The sequence below is a fragment of the Macaca mulatta genome, chromosome 16 (assembly GCF_049350105.2).
Source record: "Macaca mulatta isolate MMU2019108-1 chromosome 16, T2T-MMU8v2.0, whole genome shotgun sequence".
Lineage (NCBI taxonomy): Eukaryota > Metazoa > Chordata > Mammalia > Primates > Cercopithecidae > Macaca > Macaca mulatta.
Window position 1 is genome coordinate 23181525 of NC_133421.1, and position 7891 is coordinate 23189415.

At 40.7% G+C, this 7891-nt stretch overlaps 1 long non-coding RNA gene across 1 annotated transcript; it reads left to right on the forward strand.

The window, feature by feature from the left end:
- Window positions 1-2304: 2304 nt before the first annotated feature.
- On the forward strand, window positions 2305-6556 carry LOC106995682 (uncharacterized). The gene is made up of 3 exons (XR_003726829.2): window positions 2305-2451; window positions 2887-3034; window positions 6442-6556. It is a non-coding gene; the product is annotated as an uncharacterized LOC106995682 (long non-coding RNA).
- The last annotated feature ends 1335 nt before the right edge of the window (window positions 6557-7891 follow it).

Below are 7891 nucleotides of genomic sequence, written 5' to 3' on the forward strand. Positions count from 1 at the left end.
TTCTGAAAGTAAAGGTAATGTAAGAGTTTTTATCCTGTGATTAATACTAGGATGTAACTGAAGTGGTTTTAGATCATAGTTACAAAAGATTTAGATGTAACTGTGTTTTAGATCATTGTAGCTAATGATTTAGATATAACTCTGGTGTACCTTTCAATTAAGAGCTCAAGATTTCTATGCAGTATGTTGATTGCTTTATCTGTAGATGCATAAAACCTGATACTGGGTAAGGTGAGAAAATAGGTAGGTTTTACTATCACAAAGAAAAGGTATTATCCATACACTCTTGCCAAGGAGGCATGGATTACTTAAATTGGCTTCTGGATATTTGAGTTCGGGTATGATAGCCTTAAGTTGAATTTTTTGGTTACTGTTGATAATATTTATTTTAGTAATTGATTGTGTTTAGTAACTGATTGTGTTACTGAGCTCTACTGTCCTAAAAGCAAAAATGAAGAGGTTCAAGGGAGCACAAATTGCTTAACATCTCCTTTAAAGAAATAGGCTAGTTTAAAATTTTTTTACAGAGCTTTACAGTATTACAAGTGAGTTTTATTACAGTGTTACATGTCAACAAAAATGGTAGAAGCTCTCTTAACTGACTTGCCAGATGGATTAGATCTCTCCATTCACTCAATAAAATGTCCAGGCCAGTGCCATGGCCCACTGAACCCACGGGGCTGGTCGGCTCTGCTTGATACATCTGTGCACTGCTGCTCTCACCAGGGGAGAGCTGCAGGCTCACCAGGAGTCAGCCTTGCTCCCAAACCGGTTTGTTAATTATAACTGGTACTTACCATTGTGATAATACCATTAAATCTTCCATAACTGATGAAATAGGAATTAAAAAAAAAAACAAGAAATAGTGCCATTAAGAAGTTGAATGTTTTAGAAACAGTCAATGAAGTGAGTGTCTAAGAAACTGGTGTTCATCAGTGTGGGATTGAGAGTCTGCTCCTCCCACCCCTTCCTTTCCCAACTTCAATGGGGGAGCCTTCCTGAGCACTGTACTGCCTCCCATGGGTGACCTTGGGGGTTACATTGTTATGTATGTGTCAGTGCATAGAGCAATTCCTGGCATGGAGTAAATGCCATGTGTGTGTGACCTGTTACAGTTTTTGAGAAACAGCACAGCATAGCTTAATGATTAGGAACACGGACTCTGGAACTGCATTGTCTGAACTCAACCCCCAACACTGTTCCTCCATTGGTAACTTGTGTGGCCTTGGACAAGTTAACTTAACATCTCTGTGGTCATCATAAGTGAAGAGGAAAATAGTCTACCTTGCAGGGTTATTGTTTAGATCAAATAAGATAATATTTCTAAAGCACTTAAGGCACTTCCTTTTTTGGAGGGGGGTTTTTATTTTTTAACTTTTGGGTTCAGGGGTACATGTGCAGGTTTGTTAATATAGGTAAACTGCATGTTATGAGGGTTTGGCATACAGACTATTTTGTCACCCAGATAATAAGGATAGTACCCAATTGGTGGTTTTTTAATCCTCTCCTTCCTCCCATCCTCCACCCTCAAGTAGGCCCCAGTGTCTGTTGCTGCCTTCTTTGTGACCATGTGTTCTCAGTGTTTAACTCTCACTAATAAGTGAGAATGTACAGTATTTGATTTTCTGTTCCTATGACTGTTCGCTTAGGATAATGGCCTCCAGATTTATCCATGTTGCTGCAAAGGACAGGATCTTGTTCTTTTTTTATGGCTGCATTGGTGTATGTGTACCACTTTTTGTTTATCCAGTCTACTGTCGATGGGCATTTCGGTTGATTCCATGTCTTTGCCAATGTGAATAGTGCTGTGATTAACACACATATATATGTATCTGAATCATGCATTAATCATGTAGAAAGATTTATTTTCCTTTGGGTGTACAGCCAAAAATGGGATTTCTGGGTCAAATGGTACTTCTTTTGTAAGATCTTTGAGAAATTCCTACACTGTTTTCCACACTGACTGAACAAATTCACATCTTTAGCACTGTGTAAGTATTCCATCTTCTCCACGACCTTTCCAGAATCTGTTATTTTTTCGGCTTAATTATAGCCATTCTGATAGGTGTGAGATGGTATCTATTAATAGCTTGTCCATTAATAGCTTTCTGCTCTTTCCCTCTTCATCAGTGGCAGAAGGTGGGAAATTGTGGGCTGAATTACTATTGCTGAAAGTGCTTAACTAGTTTAAGGAGATGTAGTTTAAAAGAATTTGTCAGATAAAGATGACATTAGTTGCTTCTCATGTGGTGGTTGGGCATTGCTTAGGCTGAGTGTTTTTCTTGAACTTTCTGTAGGTTAAAAGGCTTGGAAGAAGTTACTAAGGCTACTATGCTCGGTCACCTTCTTCCAGTTTTGCTGACCTCTGTGACGCATTGAAAGTTGCAGACTCAGATCATGGTCGATACCCTGATGCCTCAGTTAATGCAGCTGGGACTGTATACCAGCCAGGTACAATCCTTGGTGTGCCAAAGTGAACTGCTTTTTTGCCAACCCGCTTCACAGGGCAACTGTTTGCTTTCACTGAAGTAAACTGGATTTGGAGACTAACTGCAGTCGTTTAGCAGGGGTTCATTTTCAATCAGCTATAAAAATGCTGATACATAATGCTACTAAAAACCTACCATTTTAGTTTGTCTCCTCAATCCTTGCCAGCTAATAGTAACTAATATAAATGGTGTATTCCATTCCAGCATGAAGTAAAATAATGTTGCGTCTTAAGTAGCATAGCATTTTTTAGTGAAGGAGGGCAGACTAGGATTATAAAAAGATGATTTCAGAGAGAATTTTAAGTTTGGCTCTCATACCATTCAGATAATTGACAGTACCATTCAATTATCATACCATTCAGATAATTGAAGGCATGATGATGGTTTCGTGTTTCAGACAGCTTGTGGCTTGAAATCCAGTGTCCATTTTCTGCTGAGGTGGGCTATTCCCCATGTGGTGCACCAGACCGGAAGTGCAGGCTGTTCCCTGATGAGAGGCAATGGATGCTGCTTCCTTTCAGGAACCCTCTTCTTGTTTTCTTCTGGTGAGAGCCTAGTACTCCTTTTTTTTTTTTTTTTTTTTTTTTTAATTAAGTTCTAGGGTACGTGTGCACAACATGCAGGTTTGTTACATATGTATACATGAGCCATGTTGGTGTGCTGCACCCATTAACTCATCATTTATGTTGATATATCTCCTAATGCTATCCCTCCTCCTCCCCCATCCCCACAGTAGGACCCGGTGTGTGATGTTCCCCTTCCTGTGTCCAAGTGATCTCATTGTTCAGTTCTCACCTATGAGTGAGACCATGCGGTATTTGGTTTTCTTTCTTGCGACAGTTTGCTGAGAATGATGGTTTCCAGCTGCATCCATGTCCCTACAAAGGACACGAACTCATCCTTTTTTATGGCTGCATAGTATTCCATGGTGTATAGGTGCCACATTTTCTTAATCTAGTCTGTCACTGATGGACGTTCGGGTCGATCCAAGTCTTTGCTGTTGTGAATAGTGCCGCCATAAACATACGTGTGCATGTGTCTTTATAGCAGCATGACTTACAATCCTTTGGGTATATCCCCAGTAATAGGATGGCTGGGTCGAATGGTATTTCTAGTTCTAGATCCTTGAGGAATCGCCACACTGTTTTCCTAGTACTCCTTTTATGACAATGATTTTTGGCGAGAATTATGTAACTGAAAAGAGAAAGACTTGGGAGTCAAAATTTTAGATAGCTGTAGAATTGCTTTGTAGATTTATAGGAACTGGTTAGAGTAAATTTCCCCATGGGTCAAGAGCTCAGTTCAAAATTGGTCTGAAATTCTCATACGCTGATAGTTGGGATGTGAAATACTATGACATTGGCAGACAGTTTGGTTGTTTTTTAAAAAGTTAAACGTAGACCTACTATATGATCCAACTATTTCAGTTTTAGGTATTTGCACAAGAGAAAAGAAAGCATAGCTCTTAGAAAGGCTTTTATATTAATGTTCATAACAGTTTGGGTTAGAAGAGCCCCAAACTGGAAACAAACTAAATCTTCATCAATAAGAGAATGGATAAACAAATTGTGATATAGTCAAAGGAAAGACTCTAATCAGCAATGAAAAGGAATGAACTATTGTTACATAGAGCAGCGTGTATATAATCTCAAAATACTTAATGCTGAGTGAAAGAAGCCGCTTCCCCTTAGGTCACATACTATGTTATTTTGTTTATATAAAACTAATCTCTAGTGGCAGGCAGCAAATAAATGATCACCTGGGGAAGAAACAGAGATTACAAAGAAGAAGAAAAAGGAAACTTAATGAGTGTACACAAATGTCCAAATTTATCAAGTTGTATGCTTTAAATATGTGTAATTTATCATATCAATAATGTTGCACTAAAGCTGTCTTTTTAAAAAGTCGGTCAAAAAGGGAAGATTTCCTGGGTTTCTCTAGAGCAGTGTGCTGTGGAATTGAACTTTTTGCAGTGAGGAGAAAACTGTGCTGCCTAGTGCCAGAGCCACAGGTTGTTTTTGAGCACCTGCCATGTATATAGCTAATGTGATTGAGAAGGCATTTTAAATTTTACTTCGTTTAAATTCAATCTGATTGAAATGGCCACATGTGACTAGTAGCTACTGTATTGGATAGTGGGGCTGTGAAAGCATAAAAGAATTCCACGGCAGCTAAAGTCTTAAAAGAGTTTGTGTTCCACAGTCTCAAGCTCCATGAGAGTTCAATTATAGCAGGTTAGAGAACCTTTAAAGGCACCTTTGTTTAGTAAAAATTACAGGAAAAGTAGATATGTCGAATCCTGGAGTTTTCACGTACCTATCAACAAAAGCAAGTTTTTACAGGATACTTATCCTGTGGGATTTGGGAAGTGGCCAGTCTTAAAGTCCCTTCATGGTATCTTTTTTTTTTTTTTTTTTTTGAGACAGAGTCTCTCTGTCATGCCCAGGGTGGAGTGCAATGGCATGCTCTCAGCTTGCTGCAACCTCCGCCTCCCGGGTTCAAGTGATTCTCCTGCCGCAGTCTCCGAAGTAGTTGGGGTTACAGGTATGTGCCATCATGCCCAGCTAATTTTTGTGTTCTTAGTAGAGATGGGGTTTCACCATGTTGGCCAGGCTGGTCTCAAACTCCTGACCTTGGGTGATCTGCCTGCCTCGACCTCTCAAAGTGCTGGGATTACAGGCATGAGCCACCGCGCCCAGCCTTTTGCGTAACTTTAAATGAGAATTGGTCAGGTCTTTTCCTGAATATCAGTTGGGCTTCTCCCTTGAAAAAATAGGGAAAAATGAAAATATATCTCTGCTTCATGTCCAAGAAAAAGGCGAAAACGAAACAAAAGCAAATATATCTAACAACAAAGAAAAAACCCTTAAATAGAGGAATTTTAAAATGTTTGTGATCACCACTGATATGAAGCATTTAAAAGCCCCAGTAGTGTTACCATACTGCAAGCAAGCTGTAGAAAATTAAAGGGCCGGCGGGGCGCAGTGGCTCAAGCCTGTAATCCCAGCACTTTGGGAGGCCGAGACGGGCGGATCACGAGGTCAGGAGATCGAGACCATCCTGGCTAACACGGTGAAACCCCGTCTCTACTAAAAAATACAAAAAACTAGCCGGGCGCGGTGGCGGGCGCCTGTAGTCCCAGCTACTCGGGAGGCTGAGGCAGGAGAATGGCGTGAACCCAAGAGGCGGAGCTTGCAGTGAGCTGAGATCCGGCCACTGCACTCCAGCCTGGGCGGCAGAGCGAGACTCCGTCTCAAAAAAAAAAAAAAAAAAAAAAAAGAAAGAAAATTAAAGGGCCTAGAACTAGAAGTACCATATGACCCAGCCATCCCATTACTGGGTATATACCCAAAGGATTATAAATCATGCTGCTATAAAGACACATGCACACGTATGTTTATTGCGGCACTATTTACAATAGCAAAGACTTGGAATCAACCCAAATGTCCATCAGTGACAGACTGGATTAAGAAAATGTGGCACATATACACCATGGAATACTATGCAGCCATCAAAAAGGATGAGTTTGTGTCCTTTGTAGGGACATGGATGCAGCTGGAAACCATTATTCTCAGCAAACTATCGGAAGACCAGAAAACCAAACACCGCATGTTCTCACTCATAGGTGGGAACTGAACAATGAGATCACTTGGACTTGGGAAGGGGAACATCACACACCAGGGCCTATCACGGGGAGGGGGGAGGGGGGAGGGATTGCATTGGGAGTTATACCTGATGTAAATGACGAGTTGATGGGTGCTGACGAGTTGATGGGTGCAGCACAGCAACATGGCACAAGTATACATATGTAATAAACCTGCACGTTATGCACATGTACCCTAGAACTTAAAGTACAATTAAAAGAAAAAAAAATTAAAGGGCAATTTAATGTATACGTTGTTTTTTCTTTCCTTGGCTGCTAGGCTAAATCGCTTTCTCTTTTTCTCTTTAGAATGTTAAAAGAGGCCAGGTGCAGTGGCTCACGCCTATAATGCCAGCACTGTGGGGAGGCCAAGGTGGCAGGGATTACCTGAAGTCAGGAGTTCAAGGCTAGCCTTCCCATCATGGTAAAATCCTGTCTCCACTAAAAATACAAAGATTAACTGAGCGTGGTGGTGGGTTCCTGTAATCCCAGCTACTTGGGAGGCTAAGGCAGGAGAATCGCTTGAGCCTGAGAGGCAGAGGTTGCAGTGAGCCGAGATTGCACCATTGCAGCCAGATTTGGTGACAAAAATGAGACTTAGTCTTAAAAAAAAAAAAAAAAAAAAAAAAGGAATGTTAGAAGAGGAGGGAAGAGCCAGGCTTTCTCATGGGTTTAAAGATTCCTGCCTCATGGACTGCTGGAAAGTCTGGAAACAGTCCAGCTACGCAGAGACAACTGTAAATTTAAAGAAAATGGTTCATATCCCAGGAGCTCACTGCCTGTATATTAGATTTGATAGCAGATGCTCTTCACAAGTTGCTGGGACTACAGGCATATGCCACTATGAGTGGCTAATTTTTTGTATTTTTTATAAAGATGGAGTTTCAATATATTGCCCAGGTTGGTCCTGCATTCCTGGGCTTAAGCATGAGTCATCACATTCGACCTCATTTAATTTTTAATTTTTTAATTTAAATTTTATCAAAGTAGTATATGTACACAACTGTAAAGGCAAGAAACTACAGTGGTTCCTACTCTGTCCGTTCTCCCCAGAGGCAGCACCTGCCTTTGCATGTCAGCTTTTTTCCAGCCTATGCCCTGATTCCAGGTAATAGGCACATGCTCTGAGCTTCTTTCCAGCGTGTACCTGATTCTAGGTCATAGGCATCTTCTCTGAGCCAAGGCGGGTATATTACTGGAGGTCAGGAGTCCAAGACCAGCCCAGCCAACATGGTGAAACCACATCTCTACTAAAAATACAAAATTATCTGGGTGTGGTGGTGTGTGCTTTTAATCCCAGCTACTTGGGAGAGGCTGAGGTGGGAGAATCGCTTGAACCTGGGAAGGGGAGATTGTAGTGAGCAGAGATCATGCCATTGACTCCAGCCTGGGCAAAAAGAGTAAAGCTGCATCTCAAAAAAAAATTATTTCTAGGCCTCATTTACTGCCTTACTTTGTACAGTATTTGATATAATAAAATTTTAGTATTACAAAACAATTTGGTTACTTCCTCGGAATTCGTTTTAGTGGTGTGCTTTCTGTGCATAGTCAGATGTGGGTATCTAGCAGTAATGACTTCTTTCATTGTAAAATTAGTGCTTTGTTAAGATTTTAGTTATGTCAAAGCTGCTTGATTATGGCATGCCAATTGTAATTTCCTAGAACTATAATAATCAGGTATTAGCTTCTCTTTTGGTCGTATCTCCTTGATGTGTAAATCAAGGATGAATAAACTTTGAGTCCTGAGTATGCTACCAGT